The sequence below is a fragment of the Lepus europaeus genome, chromosome 3 (assembly GCF_033115175.1).
Source record: "Lepus europaeus isolate LE1 chromosome 3, mLepTim1.pri, whole genome shotgun sequence".
Taxonomy (NCBI): Eukaryota; Metazoa; Chordata; class Mammalia; order Lagomorpha; family Leporidae; genus Lepus; species Lepus europaeus.
In genome coordinates this window covers 46100751-46118743 of record NC_084829.1, presented here as the reverse complement: position 1 = coordinate 46118743, position 17993 = coordinate 46100751, and the positions used below count along the sequence as shown (strand labels likewise).

Below are 17993 nucleotides of genomic sequence, written 5' to 3'. Positions count from 1 at the left end.
TCCAGAAGGGGGAAGGCTGAAGAAGGTACGTCTGTGAGGAGTAAATATGGGAGTAAGATTTGTCTGTGAGGTCCTTGGGAGCCATATCTGAGCTGGTGAGAGTTGCTTGCCATGACAAGGGGCTGGGGAGGGAGGAAACCTCTGCAAATCTATGTCGGGCTTTGAGGCAAACCAGGGGAAAGGCTTTTCTGACTGCTGCTTCTTGTCTTCATTTCAAAAACAGTTATGCCAATGTGGCTTATCATGGGGTGATTTATTCTGGTTTTCTCCAAACCACACCAAAATATTACAAAAATCTGAAACTATAGCAGACAATAGATGATTTTTTTTAAAAAAGGAGGTACATAATAGGACAAACATTTTAAAATACTATTTACATATTATATATAAACCATGGCAGTAAAAGCTTTCCAAACATTGGCAAGGAAAGCTGGTGAATTGTTGGTCTTCCTTATATTCTGCTGAAATTCTGCTGGGCGTTTGAGATGAGAAGCAGTATCTGGCACTGCATAGTCCCTTGCTTTCACCTAGATGCAGAAGAAACAAAATTGAGCTCTCTTAGATGCTTAGGATCAATATCAGTGAATATAGGCTACAATTTATCACCATATGTTGTTGGAATTTCCAGTTCAAGGCCATCTTTATACAGGTCCACTGTTTTCTGCAGCCTTTTCAACCTCTCTCCATGGCTTTGTTAGCAGTGGCAACAGTTTCCTTCTTCCTAGGATATTCTTCCCTGAGATCCTGGATGTTTGCTCTAAGTACATCCAATCTCTGCTGTTTGTCTTTCACTTCAGCAATCAACTTTAAATCAACTTTAACAGTTCTTTTGTTTTTTTTTCTTGAATCAGCTTACTTTTTCTGTAGACCTGATTTCTATATTCCAGAAATATCTCAACCATTCAATCTTTTTCCTCCATTTCCAGAGACACCTTTTCGGCAAGAGATTTAATGGAGTCCTTATAGGTCTCTCTTAGTCCCACTCTGACAGGGAGAGTTACTGAGGGTGCCTCTGAGTTTGGTCCCAAATTCATGTATACTTTTGTTGGATACTGCCAGTGCTTCCTCCCATGTTATGCAAGACAGTACTTGGCAGGCAGGCCTGGCCCCACCACCTTGCCGGCACCAAGTCCATGCTACCTCCAGCCACTAGCTAGTCTTCAGCGTAGGTACACAGATAGTTAAATTTGAAGACACCATGGTTTCGTGAATATGATACCATTGTCACAGCTTCTCTGGTATGCTGAAGTGGACATGAGTGGTGCAGATGCTTGTCAACTTCAAATTGTAAGCTTAATACTGATAGCCTCAAGAAGGGTGCTGGATTAATGATTTCTAGCCCTGTTTTGGTGAGGTATATTTGCCCCGATGTTTTGAGACTTTGTGTAGAGTTCCTCAAAGAGGCTTCTGGAGACCTCTGGTTCCAGTTCTTAACTAATGCAAGCCTCCCACTATCTCTTGAGGCTCATTCTTCTCATCTTTTTCATGGAGAGGGAGCCTACACTGCAGGGTCATTGTGGTATTAAGTAAGAGCATGATAAGTGAATGTTGGATACAACCTAAATACCGCAGTGTTAACATTGTTGCTGCTACCATTTGATAGTCATCTCTGCTTGGAGCAACCCAGCATAGACTTCTCTGTTATGAACTGGGAGTCCCAAAAATGATTGCCATCCGAGGGACCAGTGCTGGTGTTCTCCAGAGCTGTAGGCGTTGAGAATGTGACTAAGAAGCTACCCTTCAGAATGCACTATCTTTCTGTTTAGATGATATTGCAGTTTCTAGTTTTGTAAATTAAATAGCTTATTAAAATGAGAATCTCCAACTGTAATAAGTTTGGGTGGTATACACCAAGATAAGAGAGAATCTTTTGGCTTATGAGAATACTGAAGTTTACCAAGGTCTGAAAAACGGTCAGTGTACGATAAGTACTGGTAATATTGCATTGTAAAAACTGAGCCATTAGCAAGAGAACACACCTTAAATTCTCTAAGCCTAAACCAGACCTGTGAGAGTGTGGATCCTGGTTTACATGGGATGGTCCTCACCATCACCCAGTAGCCCGAAAGCATTGTTTTTAATTAATTGAACATTGATGTGATGGTGTCTCCCCACATGACACTCACATAAAATCAACCACATTTACAACGAGAAGTATTTACAAAAAGCATTGAATGTCCTTGGAGTTGGGAAGGCATGTACAAAATCCCAGAATATTCAAGGAAAGGACTTCTTATAAATTATTTCATTGTCTTCAGTATTTTTAGTACCTTCTAAGCTGCTGAGAAGATAATTGCATTTTGGAAACCACAAGATTGATGTTAGGTACTCCTCCACTAAACAGTAGAATAGCCTTTAGAGGGCAATTTACATAAATTAATGACTCCCCCCAGTGTTTGTTGGACCTTCAGGACTTAATGAAAGCTGTCAAGCCAGTCGGACATTTGGTGGCATATTAAGCAGGTGGAATTCATTTCAAGGTGTTCCACATCCATTTTCACTCACTGTGTTCTCTCCTCAGGGGTTAGGATGGGGTTTCTCATCTCAAGGCTATTCATTCCTTTTTTTTTTTCATTCTCTCTATAAAATGTTTTGGGACTGAAAGAATTACACATAGGTGACTTTTGCAGAAAACTACAGTTTATTCTTCTATTGTAACTAATATTAGCAGGAAGCATTCTGAAAATGTGTTCATGCTTCTCTTACTAAATAGTATAAATTAAAAGAAGGGAGTTTTCTTGTCAACTTGAAGAATTGGAGACTGTTATTCCTGAGTTCCATCGGGTTTATTAGATCCATAGTGATAAATGTCTTGGTTCATATAGAGAGATTCAAATTTAATTTGGTCCTTCAGGGAATCTGAACAAATACTTCGTGCCTCTGCCCATAGGAAATGTCAACGCATCTTAATATTTCTGCCTCATTCTGTGTGTGCATGTGGGCGGGTAGGTGGGTCCCACCTGTCTGGACTGTGCAGTGATTGTCATTTCAGTACGAACCCAAGTTCAGGTTTGTTAGCACCTGTGTACCCCCTGGGAGGTGCAGAAGTGCTGCTTGTGCCCGACCCTTTCACCCCACCAGAACTGCTCTGATGACTCCGTTGCTGAGAGCAGCCTCACTTCCTCCTTCCCTCTGAAGCCACAAGAGGCTGCATCTTCTCATCTCTTGCTGCCTTGGCCGAGCCCATGCTGAGCCAATCAGTGTCTGCAGAACCTTGTGCACTGAAATCCTTTCTTGCAAAATTGGACTCTTCAGTGAGGTGCTTGCTGCAGTGAGGGGCCGCCAGGTCTCAGAGCTATACGAGTTCAGGATCAGACCCTTGAAACAATAAAGGGACACCATAAGTCATTTGGAGCCTTTATCACCAGAGTCTCTTGAAGAGAGCTTGAAAATGAGGAAAAAAATTCACAAGACTTTCTGCTCTAAGGAAAGTGAAGGAAGAAGGAATTTAGAGTGCTTTGTGTGGATGTCTCAGGTTATAACAGAAAGACAAAGGATCTGACTTCTTCAGGCCCTGGCTTTGAATCTTCTCTGTGTGACTGGTACCTATGTGCTCACTCCATTAAAAGCAGAAAATGGCAGTGGGAAAGATTGATAGGAGATGGTTTAACTTATTATGTAAGAAGCTGATTCCATGTTGGACTGAATCTTGTCATAAGTGATTGATTGCTTTCTTTATGCCATTTATTTTTTCCTGGAGATTTGCAGAACAACAGCATGTTCAGGACATATGCAGGTACAAATAAATGATTAACTGACAGGTCAGATGGTCCCTGGTTGTCAGATAACTTCATTCTATTTTATTATTCCTCCTTCCATTATTATGTCATTTTAAATAATTGATCGTAGAGATAAATTCTTTAAATTTTTTAAGTTATAATAGATGGAATTAGACAAAAGTGTGTTTTAAGTAAATGCAAACTTCAGGAAGGAAAGAGGAACATAGCATCTATTTGGCAATCAGGTGCCCTCAAAGTCAGATGGGACATTCCAGAGATCATTTAAATCCCCTGCTTAGTATAATTATTCTTAAGTCAGAAGGGAATGTGTGCTGCCAAAATATGTCTCCCGGGAAAGCCAGAAGGGGTGTCCCAGGGACCTTGCATTGGTAAAATCTTAATTACATCCAATGAATGGCCCTCTACTTTTTTTTTCCTCAAAAACCTGGTATTGTCAATATTCTGAAAGTGGTTCAGTCTCACCAGACCACAGGCATAAGCAAACGTGTTTGATACTGCTGTGTAAACCACAAGGTCATTTTACTGCCGCACAGTGAGAAATTCAGCCACCAAAGCAACTGGGTGTTCACATGCTCTGGCCAGCTCTACCTGCAGGGAAATCAGTGTGGCAGAGCAAAGGTAATCCCTCCACACACACACACACACACACACACAGAGAACAAATGCAGTTACTGGAACACAGGCCCACGTCCCATTTCATTTTCCTCCTCTCCCATCCCCCACCCTCCAGAGCTCTCTTTCTTCCGATTTCCTTGAAAACAGCATTACAGCATTTCTTCTTTGGCCTAGCACTTGTGTATGGGTCTCCACTCCTGCTCCTTGATCCAAGCGCTGAATCTTCAAAATTCCCTCTGCCCAGGCTCCTTCCTCTCAGTCTGCAAACTTGCTCAGGCTTCTTCCAGGCTGAGGACCTATGCCCTCCTATTGTCATGGTGCCTCCAGCCACCCCCCCCCCTTCTCCTCACTGTTAGGGGTCTTTGAACCGTAGGCAGTATTTTCCTCTGCTTGCTCATCTCTGCTCCACTGGAGCCACCCTGCCTTTGTCCTTGCTGCTGGAAACTGCTGGTTTTTGAAATGGCTTTCTTCCTGGGTTTGTGTCAGGCTCTTCTGTTTTCATTCTAGTCTTTCTTTCATTTTTCTCTTCAATGCCAATCTGCTGTGCCTCACCATCAGCTCCTCTGTGTTTTTTGCCCACCAAACTTGGACTTCCCGTCCCACGTATCTGCTGATTAGCTTCCATATCTGTCTCTCAGGCCCTGCTCTGTGAAGGGAACTATTCATTGAATGTCTCCAAGGATCCACCAGACAAAATATACCCATACTGGAATATCTCCTGTCGCCACTGCAGTAAACCTGCTACCCTCCCCAGTTCCAGCCACAGGCTACAAACCACCAGCTCCCTCTGTTGCCCCTTTTCCAAGCAGCATAGATCCTTTTGAGGATTTTTCTTCTTTTGAAGCCTTCTTTTTTTTTCTGGTTCCTGCCTCTGACTCAGCTCAGGCCCATGCCTCTTTCACCTTGAATTGCTACAGCAGCCCCTAAACGTGGCTTTTCAGTTGTTCACTCTCCATCACTTGCCAGATCAGCCTTCACATCACAGATGAACTAGTATTGCCCTGTAAAAAATTACTTTAACTTCTATGTAAAAGTGATGCTTGCTTATAGGGTTTTTCTTAGCCTTGGGAAATGACTTGGAAACACAAAGAATAGAGAAGTTTTCCGTCATCTTACAACCCAGATAGAACCGTAGTCAGCTTACAGGTGTATCTGTTTCCAGTTTTCAAAATTCCGTGTATAGCATCTTTCATCAGCACTGGGATCATGGTACATACATCGGCTTGGTGCTTGATTTCTTTATACACATTGAAAATTATTTTAAATACTGTTTCCATGACCATCTTGTAATCTAAAAAATAAAATGAGCAAAGATTATTTATTTAACCACTCCTCCATTGTGGAGCATTTGGGTGGGGCCCATTTCTTTAAAAAATCATTTTAGGTGCTACTAAGTGAACAACTTTGTGCTTAAAGCTTTAACTTCTCTCTCTCACTTATTTCTCTGAGATCAGCTGCTGCAAATGTAATTGTTGAGTATTTTTGAGGTTTTTTAAAATATATATTCTGCCCAACTGCTTTTCAGAAAGGAGATAACAAATTATCCCCTCAATATTGCAAGAAGCTGGATGTCTGACTCACACTTACCAGAATTCGACAGTTGTATTTAAATATATTTTTGATCAATATTGAAGAATGAAATCTTGGTATTTTCTTACACTGAATATGTGTTCTTATGTTTACCAGCTGTCTCATTTGTTTTCAGTTCATCTTCATATTAAAGTTTTAGTTTTTCTATTATTAGCATTTGGATAAGTGAGCAGTCATTCTGAAATTCAAGCCTTGCTTTAAATTCCTTTTTTTGTTCCCTGTAAGTCTCAGGATAAAGTTGAAAACGCCTAAGTTGGCACACAGGGCCCCTATTATTGTGCCCTTGATTGTCTGCCCTGGCTCGCCAAGATGCACACAAATATGCCACAGGCTATTCAGAACTATGCCCAGCTCTCAAAATAGTGTATTTGTTCTTTATGCTTCATGCCTTTGCAACATGTTCCTTTTTTTCTGCCCAAATCACCATTCTCTACCTGCCCCCTCTTCTCTCCAGCCAGCTCCCTCTCACCTTCAAGCTCATTCAGAGTTATCTCCTGTATCTCACTTGGGTGAGAATTACTTTCCACTTGTTCAGCTGAATTGTATGCCCCCCATTTGTGTTCTTGCAGCTTGTGGGCAAGCCTGTCTCAAAGCTCCCACCATGCTACACTGCCTTTCCTCTTGAGGACAGCAAGAATATTGTTTCTGCTTCCCTGGGGCCTAGCAACAGCTCCTGGAGGGGAGGTTCTCAGCCAGTGCTGAAGCAGTGGAGGGAAGAATAAAGTGATCCTTCTCCATGTCAGAAGAGCTGTGTTTGTCCTTGACATTTTATCCCAGTTTACAAATGTTTGTTTATTTTAAAGAGGGAGTAATAGAGGAGAAAGAGAGACACACAGAGAGAGGGAGATGGCTATTTTTCATTCTCTGGTTCACTCCCTAAATGCCCACAACAGCCTGGGTTGGGCCAGGATGAAGCCAAGAGCCCAGAACACCATCTGGGTCTCCCGTATGGGTATTCAGGCATTCAAGAACTTGAGCCATTGTCTGCTGCTCCCAGAGCGCACATTAGCAGGAAGCTGGATCAGAAGCTGAGGCAGGACTCCAACTAAGGCACTTCAAGATGGGACACGGGGGTCCCAAGCAATGGCTTCACCTGCCACACTCTGACACCCACCCCTCCCAGTTTGAATTTCTTAATTTAATATCACAATATGCTCCGGCCTTTCATCTGTCGAAGTTGACACACATGGCTCCAGTATTTTGCAAATAGATTAAAATCCCTGTATAGAAAATGCGCAGTTACTATACATCTAGTACCAATATTCATCTGTGAAATTACAGGGAAAAAAATTCTTTGGCATGAACTTGATTGTCTGTAAATCTCATTTACTTTTATGTGCAAAGGAGTAGGAATCATAAGTTCATGAGGTCAGTTGTCATGGCGATTGATTTCTCAGCTTCATCTGAGGAGAACACAGTGATGGGGAGCGCCTGGGGAATAGCAGGGTGAATGAATGGGAAGTCAATGTGAAAGTGAACCTATCCAATAGAAAACATTTTAATTTGGAAAGTATAAACTTGTTACCTCAGAGCACTGGTGTATAAAGTCTCAATTGAGAATGCCCCTGCTTCATTTCAGCAGGTTCAGTGAAATTACATGCTAAAAATCAAAAGATAAAACTTGAAATTGGAAACTGGCAGTATTTGGCTGTGCATTTAGGGAAAAGCAAAACAAAACAAAACAAAATTAAATCCTAGGAATTTGTCTAGAGGGCACCACATTAGGGGATCCCCCAAATCTATTCATTTTCTTAGGAAACCCTGATTGACTTTTTAAAATACATTTGTCTTAGAAGGCGTTGAAGTAATATTTGTGTGTGCCTGTAATTTACTTCATCAGTTTGATTAATGCATTGGAGCCAGCCAGTCTCTCAAGCCTGGCCTCAGCCAAGTTTGTCCGTGTCCACAGCCTCCCCACTTGCAGCTTCCCACTTGCCACTGCTCCATCTTCTCCTCCACGCAGAACAGGAAGGAACTGGCCTCAGCGTTCATGCAGTAGCTGTGCTGACTAATGACTTGCGTAGGAGTTTGCTGATGAGGCACCTTCAAGAGTAAGCACTGTCTGAGCCTTTTCATTCCAATTGTGAATCTGGGCATCAGGAAGCAACTGGAAAGATCCGAGCTCTCTGTGCTGGTTTTGAGCCCTGCCTCCGTGCCATGGCCAGTGCCAGTTTGTCTCTCACATACTGTCCAGCACTTCAGTGACTAAAGATTCCTAGTAAATCAAGAAAGGACCTGTGCCATTGTATGTAAAGGGTCCCTTCCCAGGCGTGCAGAGGGCACTGAGAAAGGACATGTTGGGGACAGGCGAATCCTTGGAAGACTGATGGAAGGAGCCCTAGCAAAGGAAGCTACAGAAACAGACCATTTGTGATGATGAAATGTTGTGTCTTAAGTAAAACTTATCTGTTGGTGGAGGAAAAATTAGAGTTTAGGGTTCATGATTGTGTGATTCTTTTTTTTTTTTTTTCAAGTTATCACCTGGATTCCTTTCTAAAACATGCTCAACTTTGAGGTACTAATTAATGGAGGGGGAAGACCCTTGCAAGCCCCAGCCCAGGATTCCATGGGCGTCATGGAAGGCAATCCCTCCCCCTCCCCCAGAGCCCGGACAGTGCTCCTCTCGACCTCACCTCACCTCAAGACCGAAGATGCACTCATTTCTTCTCTGGCCCTGTCTCTCCCTCCCACCCTCTGGCTTTCATTTAGAAAGCAAAACTAATGCCAGGAAAAAAACAAACTGTATTTAGTGTTGTTCATTCCAGCTAGATCCAGGTTCTTCCTTTCCCCCCACCCCACTCTGTATTTGCGTTTCAAGACAGAAATAAAAGACCTCTAAGAAACAAATGGATAGGACCTGTGTTGTGGCACAGCAGTTAAAGCCTCTGCCTGCAAGGCCAGCATCCCATATAGGTGCTGGTTCTTGTCCCTACTAACTTGCTTCCAATCCAGCTTCCTGCTAACAGTCTGGGAAAAGCAGTAGAAGATGGCCCAAGTGCTTGGGCCTCTGCCACTCACCTGGAAGACCCAGATGAAGTCCCTGGCTCCTGGCTCAACCCTGGCCATGGTGGCACTAGGAGTGAACCAATGGATGGAAGATCGATCTTTCTCTTTCTGCTTCTCCTTCTTTGGAACTCTTTCAAATAAATAAATCAAAGAAAGAAAGAGTGATTACATTTCTTCTTCTCTCTTTGCTAAACCTCCCCTGGTCCTTTCTTCAACTTTTCTAGACCTTGGCAAACTGCCTGGAACTTCTGAATGTTTAACTCCTCTAATTCTTGGAACTTTGGCCTGTCCATTAGTCATGGGTTGTAACTGGGCCACAGTTATTGGTCAGTGCTTAGGGGACCAGTCCTGGTTGTCTTACTTTTAAACATTTATGTCAGGAAGTATAAGGAAATAACATAATAACTGCTTTGCTATTTCCCATGAGGTTTATTTAACCATGATCACAAATTCCACCCAGAAATTTCATAATTTCCTCAAAGTAATCTTATTTAACCCCTATGACCATGATCTTTATATTGTATTCCTCCTACTTACGTGACTGGCTGAGCTTTCATTCTTCTTTCAAGCTTCCTTCTTTTTGTTTTTAGTCATAATTCTTTGATGCTTTTTAATCGACAGCACCATATTAATACTGCTCTAATGATTCATTTTCAAGATAGATTTTTTTCATTTTTTTCTTTATTATTTTTAGAGACAATGATTTATGGATATGTTAATTTGTTCTGGAATAATAATTCATTGAAAATATAAGGGTGACTTTAACTATTATGAGGAGAGGAGTTCAAATAAAGTTCAAGTGCTGAAGAATTCCATTTATCACTGCACAGAACAATGCACTGAGAATAGACAATGTGGCCTTCTGTAGGCTTCACTTGTGTATTGTTAGCTTTCTCATCATTTAACACCCCAGCACTGACTTAGGATGATGTTTACTGTGTAAGATATCATGGCTGTTAATTCCATCAGCATTCAAATTTCTTTCCTAGTTTACTGCAGTTCATGATTTTTTTGTCTTCTTGTTGCGTATTCCAAGATTACTGAATGGATAAAATCCTATGTTAGGGTCCAGGCTAAGTCATTGTAAAAAGACTTGTGGAGGCAGTGCCTTATCCAAGATGAAGAGTGGCTGGCAGCCCAGCATGGGTCATAGCTTTGTATATCAACTAGGAATCCCAGGAGCAAGCCCTGCCAAGTCCCATCCATGGCATTTCCCAGCCTCATGGAAGGGAAAACATAGCATAGAGGACACAAAATGAGATTGAGAAGTTTCATTTATTGCTTCCACTTGCACACCAGTGGCTCAAACTTACTTTCTGGCAACCTTAGCTGCAAAGGAATATGGGAAATGTAGTCTCTAAGTGAGCAGCCATGTTCCCAGGTCTTACTTGAGGTGGGCATTCTATTTCTCAGGGGTAGTGTCTAATTAGCAATGCCTTTCCAGACCCGTTCCAAATTAGGCACTTTGATACAGATTTATAAGAATCATATTTTTATTTGTAGACTGCCCTTGAATAATCCTCAGCTCTACTATTTTTTGCTCTTTATAAACGTAAGGCACTTGGGGGCCGTGAAGGTGCTTTCGTCTCACACACCAGACCTGTGGGGAAGCAGCCGGGGTCCCATTCATTGTCCTCATGTCCTGCCTGCTCTCTACCTTAGCACATCATAATATGAAGACACCTTATCTTACTTTCACAATACGTGATTCTGGAAACAAGCCAGTGGCTGACGGGCATTCCAGAGTGCACAGTATAGAGGGACATCTTAGATTTCCTCGTGGGTTTCCCACCCACCATCAAGCTTCATAGCCCCATTCCTTGCCCCAGTAAGAATATATGTATCTATTCTTTCTAGTTCACTGCCGTTTGCCGCAGGCTGTATTCCAGCCCAGATAATGAGGCCTGGGGAAACAATGTGGAGTTGGTTATTATGTGCACTAGACAGGCAATTAAGGTCCACGTGGGAGGGGAAGGGAGTTGGCACCAGAGCCTGTTTGGGGATGTGAGAGGGGTCCTATGCTTCCTGCCAGGTGAACTCTCAGTTTCTGATGGTCTGCAGCAGCCCTGTCCACCCCACTGGACCTGCTAGCTCCCCACGATGGGAAGGGCTCTGCTTTAAATTGACAGGTCTCACTTCTGTGTTTTGAAAGCTGCAGAATTAACTGAAGTAGCAGAAAGGAAGTCCATCAACCTTGACGGTGCGCTTACTTCCTACATCATGGGCCTTGTGCCAGGCACTGAGAACTTGAGGGGGCCTTTAGCCAGCTCAGGGGCAGTGGAATTAAGTGTATTTTGGTGCAAGGCAGTTATGAAATCCAAATCCAGGCATAGTTTTTGCAAACTAGGCATTTTTTCATGGACTTCCTGAAGACCCCTCATATACAGTGGGTTTCAAAACTCTTTTGCACCAAAGTAAATGTTATCTTTGAATTCTCCTTTCCATGAACGTTTTGAAGCGCCCTCACACAGTGACACAGTGTCCGGCCTCATGGGGCTTTCAGTGCAGCAGGCTGACAGACCTCTGCAGAGGATGGCATGGATGGGCCATGAGGACCAGGAAGAGAAAGGAGACTGGGTAAAAGGAAGTCTGCCCCGGGCAATCCAGCTCACTTTCTCAGACCAAAAGATCCGCTTCGGGGACAAAGGTGGAAACCGAGGAATTCAGAACTAGAGTGGACTTTGAGAAACCTTTCTCCGCTCCTTATTTCCACTTTTGTTAGTTCTTCAGAAGTGCAGGTGACTTTTCTAGAGCATTTGAGATGCAGAGAATGCAGTGCTTAGCAGTCTGATCAACCTCTAATCACTCAAGGGTTCTATCCCCTTTAGAATCCTCCCAAGGGGCCCACGGGTGGGTGAGCTCAAGATCTGCTTCACAGGTGGGCAGCAGGCAACCACCCAGAGGTCCATTCCAGGCTTCTGGGAAACTCCCCTCCCTCCCTCCATGTTCACACCAACCTTTATACCTCCCTCCCTCCATGTTCACACCTCCCTCCCTCCATGTTCACACCTCCCTCCCTCCATGCTCATACCTCCCACCCTCCATGTTCACACCACTCCTCCCTCCATGTTCACACCACCCTCCCTCCATGTACACACCTCCCTCCCTCCATGTTCACACCTCCATCCCTCCATGCTCATACCTCCCTCCTTCCATGTTCACACCACTCCTCCCTCCATGTTCACACCACTCCTCCCTCCATGTTCACACCACTCCTCGTTTGCTGGTGCCTGGGATTCCTAATCAAAAGGATTCCTTAGGAAAGATAAAGCTTCAGTGCCCAGAAAGCTGGGCCTCCTCTCCAAAAGACACTGCCATTTTGTTTACTTCTTTTTTTTTTTTTTTCATTGCTTCATTTGTGTTGCCTGGCTTGTATCGTGACTTCCCAACAGCCATTTGCAGTAGGTGCAGCTTCTCTCTGGTCTGGTGGGCAGGCGCTACAAGGGACCTGACAGCAGAGGGCTCCACTACATGTTTAATTATGAAGAACTTTCAGGAATGTATTGATCTAATGAATAACAGGAAGACTGCTCTCCTCTTGCAAGAAGGAAAGAGAGGGGCTGGGAGGATAAACAGGAATGCCATCAGGCTGTATAGTGGTCTGCCAATTACAGAGCAGCTTTTTGGATTGGTGTAATAACCCAGAGAGGTGCAAACAGGAAAGGTGCTATTATCTGCATGATGTAGATCAGGAAAGTGAGGTTTAAGAGCAGCCACTCGCACACAGGTCCACAGCCTCTCCCATACTCTTTCTCCAGAACTCCTGTTAAAAGGCAGCTCCACTGCAGACCCTGGGGACAGCCCCACAAGGCAGCCTCACAGTGTGGCTTTGAGTCATCCTTTGAATGGTCCAGCGTATGACAATGGCAGCCTGTTCAATGTGTAGAAACTAACCGCTCACGCACATATTCCTGCTCTGGCAGGTTTCTTAGTCTGAAATTCAATCAGAAAAAGTTAAATGAAATGGGGCCACCGCAGAAGTCAGGGCAAGTTTTGTGTCTCACAAAGAGCCTTCGCCCAGTCTCTGCCATGGCACAATAGGAGGTTCTGGCAGCCATTTCCTAAAGGACCACAGGGTGAAGGGTTCTTTGCCTGGTTGTGTACTTCAGTTGCCCTTTGTTCAGTCTTCACAGAGAAGTTGTTGACGAAGTCTGTATCTGTATATGACAAAGTCTATATGTGTATATGACTAGCATCTCAGCATCATGCCCATCCTACCATACCCACCTGGAGGATCTTTCTTTCTCTGACCAAAATGGAATTTGATCCCTTTTGCTTCTCCATTTTCTGATTGCTATCCTTGAAAATCTCTGCTAATTTGTAGAGATACCCTAAAGGAGGGGCGGGGGGGGGGGGAGTATATTCAGCTTTTCCAGCAACAAGAAGAAATGCATAGTATTTGGTAGCTATTAATAATAGCTACTGTTTATAACATGCTGTCTTCCAGAAGCTTCATGCAACTCATCTCTGGTTCTCACAGAAATAATGATCTAATCATCTCACAGATTCCAAAAGCCATGACCTAAAGGATGGGCCTCTTATCGAATATCTGTGTGAAGAACACAGCCAGAACTCAAGTCTGTGTAGCTCCAGAGCTGCCTCTAGATAAAAGGGGTAAGGGAAACATTTTCCATAGTCAAATTCAGGATGTGGTTATCTCCAAGGAACCAGAACAACTTACTAGTGAATGTTTGTTGGGCACCACGAGAGTGGTGTTTCTGAAATGTGCCCCACACATCAGCCAGATCAGAATCACCTTGGCCCATCCTAGACCCATTCGAACAGGAGTTCCATGTTTGCAGCTTTGGAATTGTATTGGTATCTGATGTTTCAGGTCAGACATTCTCCCAGAAAACAGTTCTAAGCCCAGAGCCTAGGGTACTGTTAAAATGTGACTTTGGACCACTTGTATGATCCTTTAAAGTGATTGTGTAGAATACAGAGTCCTAGGCTCCACCCCTGGAAATAGGGATCCATTTATATGTTTAAACAGTTATTTTATTAAGCATTAAAGGTTATCATTAGGCACAATTTACGTATACACAGGGAACTGGGGCTCAATAGGGCTCCGTAGGGAATATGTGTGTCTCCAGGTACCGTTAAAGAAATTGGGGCCTAGTCTCCGTGACTTGACTAATAAATATTTGAGAAAGCAAGGCAAACACATATTGATCAACAAATAGTTTAAGGCAGCGTGTGATCAAATGCTGAGTGTGTTGTCTAGAATCTAATTCCAGTAGGAGTAGATAAGGGAAAAAATGAACGAGGACTGGAAGAACCTGGTTGTTTGCACGGAGGACAGGTGTCTTGAGATGCCTCTTCAAGAGCAGGGCTTGCTGCTCTCTCAGATCCCAGAAGTCGTGAGGAGGGTGGGGGCATGCTGTTTGCCCAGGCACTCTGCAGTGAAAAAGCACTGCCAGTTCCTCAGAGTCACGGTTCCAAGAACACAGTAACCACGAGTAGCCAGCACTGGTGTGACGCCGGCTGTGGGTGTGCGGCCAGCTCTCACCTGGTGACTCAAGGCCACCAGCCTTGCGTCACCCGTGACTCAGACTCCTCCCACAGCACAGGCGCTCAGTTCCTCCTTCCCTGAGGCCTGCTGCAGTGGCACCAAAATCTGCCTGATGAGCTGAGTCACCCGGGGAGCTCCTGCAAACCACACTGTTGAGTTTTGTTAAAAGTATCTTTCTCTTCTTTACCCTATTTGGAGTCCAAGTTCGCAAACCACTCCCTTCTCTGGAGTCATAATGTCCCCCCTCCCTTCTTGATCACTCACCACCTTGGCACTTGCCCCTAGCCCGCGCCCCTGTCCATCTTGGAGTTCTGGAGTGGGACCCAGGTGCCCACTCTGCCGGGACTCAAGGTCCTTGCCCTGGCCTCCCAGCTACCTTTAGACTCTTACACCTTGCAACTAAATAGCTCCACATTTACTATAAATTAAAAAAAAAAAAACACTTCTTTCACACTTTATAAAGTGATAATTCTGGTGAATCCAGCCTCCTGCTTTCTACTCCCAAACTTTAGTCAAGAACTTGTTTGAATTCTTCCTGGAGAATTCCAGGTTTGAAGTCAGAAGTCCTCAAGGGTGTATAGGTAACTTTTGCCTGTGGCTACTGAGGATCAAAAGACTTCTGATCAACTCCTGCCAAAGGCAGCTGAATTCCTTAAGGTTGTTCCAGATCTTTCCTGCCCAGACTGCAGCTCAAGAACCCTCCGTCTGCTGCTACCACCTGCCCGTTAGCCTCATTTTCAACATTTTGTTGTAATATAGTATGCATACCAAGAAATGCACACAGATATACAGATAAATGTTTTTAGTCCTTTGACCACACCAATAGCAAACATCAAAATTAAGAACAACACATTGCTACTACCCCAAGATTCCTCACTGTTCCCTCCCCACATTTCTTTTTTTTTTTTAAACATGGTTGTCTCTCATTGTTGCTTACAAGTGTCAGCAGATTTAAGAGGAGATGAAAAGGCGCTGCCTTCTTTTTCTTTTTCTTTTTTTGACAGGCAGAGTTAGACAGTGAGAGAGACAGAGAGAAAGGTCTTCCTTTTCCATTGGTTCACCCCCCAAATGGCTGCCATGGCCAGTGCGCTGTGCCAATCCAAAGCCAGGAGCCAGGTGCTTCCTCCTGGTCTCCCATGGGGTGCAGGGCCCAAGCACTTGGGCCATCCTCCACTGCCCTCCTGGGCGACAGCAGAGAGCTGGACTGGAAGAGGGGCAACCAGGACAGAATCCGGCGCCCCAACTGGGACTAGAACTCAGGGTGCCGGCGCCACAGGTGGAGGATTAGCCTAGTGAGCCGCAGTGCCGGCCAACGCTGCCTTCTTTTTGCAATTGATTTCTTAATCCTTCTCCACCATATTTTCAATAAGAAGGTCCAAATTTATTGGTGCTGCCCACATTACTTTTCTCTCCCTTTATCCTTTAAAGTTACAGTTCAAGCTCTTTCTCAGTGCCATAGGAAAAAAAAGATGAAGCATTCTCTGAAGGAGGTGTGATATTATAACGAAGTTTAGGAGGACATCACTTTAAAAATACGTACAATGCATATGTCCCCATTTTTCTAAATTGTCTGGCACCTGCAGTGTTCAACCATCACCTGGATTCAGCATCTCAACCTTTATAAAGGTTTGTGGAGTGTGAAAGAAACCAGGCACACAGTAGGTCTTCAGTTGGTGCTTCAAATTACATTGTTTCTGCCATCAGAGAGGCCTACCTTTCTTCTTTTCACTTTATATCAGTGAGATGGTTTTTTTAAATTCATGTTTACACTTCCTTGAAAAATGAATTCTTTTAAAACACCATAATCACAATGAGAAAGGATTCAAACATCCCAGTTAATCAGGCCTAGAGAAACCAAGATGCTAAAACTGTAATCACAGTGTAATGTTCATGGTACCCACCATCCGGACTGCTGTACCTGCCCTGAGTACCACGGACAAGGGACAGCATCTTCATCAAGGCTGCACATGCACCTTGGGAAAGGAGACAGAAAATCAAGGTTCTTGTTTTCACCACGGACTTCCTGTGAATAAGCCACTTGACCCCTGGGCCATGGCTGATGTGAGTCAGCACACATTGCTATCTGTACCTGTTGTTCAAATTACTGGAATATGTTGAGCTGGGAAATATCCTTTGCCCAAGCACCTTACATGTCACCCTTGGTCACGTGGCCCCTCTTGGGGACTTCCTGGATTTTCTGATGACCCAGTCACTGAGGCTTATGACGTGGCTCCCTGGTTAGGCTATGCCCATGCAGGAAGTTTCTTCAGTGTTTTTTTTTTTTTTTTTTTTTTTTTTTTTGACAGGCAGAGTTAGACAGAGAGAGACAGAGAGCAAGGTCTTCCTTTTCCGTTGGTTCACCCCTGAAATGGCCACTACGGCCGGCATACTGTGGCCACCGAAGCCAGGAGCCAGGTGCTTCCTCCTGGTCTCCCATGCAGGTACAGGACCCAAGCACTTGGGCAATCCTCCACTGCTTTCCCAGGCCACAGCAGAGAGCTGGACTGGAAGAGGAGCAACTGGGACAGAATCCAGTGCCCCAACCAGGACTAGAACCCGGGGTGCTGGCACCACAGGTGGAGGATTAGCCAAGTGAGCCACAGCGCTGGCTGTTTGAGCATCACCTTTGTTCTGAGAGTATGATTTCTTACTCCAAAATAAAGGTTTAGATTAGGTAGCCCCCAACTCTGAGATCCTGAAGTTTTAATGTACATTGAGTGTTTAGAGGAAAAGACAGATGTGACTGGAAGCCAAAACTCTGCTTTGGCCTAGAATTGGCTCTTGGGAAAGGGTGTGAAGTTCTATTTGCATTGAAAGCCAGGAAGAGCTGCAAAGCTATTCTCTGCCAAATGGATCTAACAGTTTTCCCGGTCAATAACTTTAAGTGTAGATTACTTATGGTACCATTGTGGAATCACAAAGCTGTAGCCAGTGGTCCGTGAGCAGACTCTGGTTTCACCAATGAGATTTAGGAAATGTACACAAACATTTTCTTTTTTTTCTTTATTTTTTTTACAGTCAGAGTTAAACAGTTAGAGAGAGAGAGATGGAGAGAAAGGTCTTCCTTTTCCATTGGTTCACCCTGTAATGGTCTCTGCAGCCGGCACGCTTTGGCCGGCGCACCGCGCTGATCCGAAGGCAGGAGCCAGGTGCTTCTCCTGGTCTCCCATGCAGGTGCAGGGCCCAAGGTCTTGGGCCATCCTCCACTGCCCTCCCGGGCCACAGCAGAGAGCTGGACTGGAAGAGGAGCAACCGGGACAGAATCCGGTGCCCCAACCGGGACTAGAACCCGGGGTGCCGGCGCCGCAGGTGGAGGATTAGTCTATTGAGCCGCGGCGCCAGCTCACAAACATTTTCAATAGATGAATAGAGAGGGTCTTCTTCTCAGAGGACCCTGAGGATTATGGCAGCATTGTTGATTCTGAACATGCGGCCTATTTCTGAGGCATCAGTAACCACAAAGGAGTCCTAACCTGAATTGTCTGGGTGGCTTCTTTAAGATAAGCATATGTAAATCCGTAAGAGAAATG

At 44.3% G+C, this 17993-nt stretch overlaps 1 protein-coding gene and 1 pseudogene across 4 annotated transcripts in view; one reads left to right on the top strand and one right to left on the bottom strand.

The window, feature by feature from the left end:
• The window catches only part of RCAN2 (regulator of calcineurin 2), a 305985-nt gene that overhangs the window by 214082 nt on the left and 73910 nt on the right, over positions 1-17993 (top strand). The window lies entirely within an intron of this gene.
• Positions 381-5638, bottom strand: LOC133756343 (kinetochore protein Spc25-like; annotated as a pseudogene).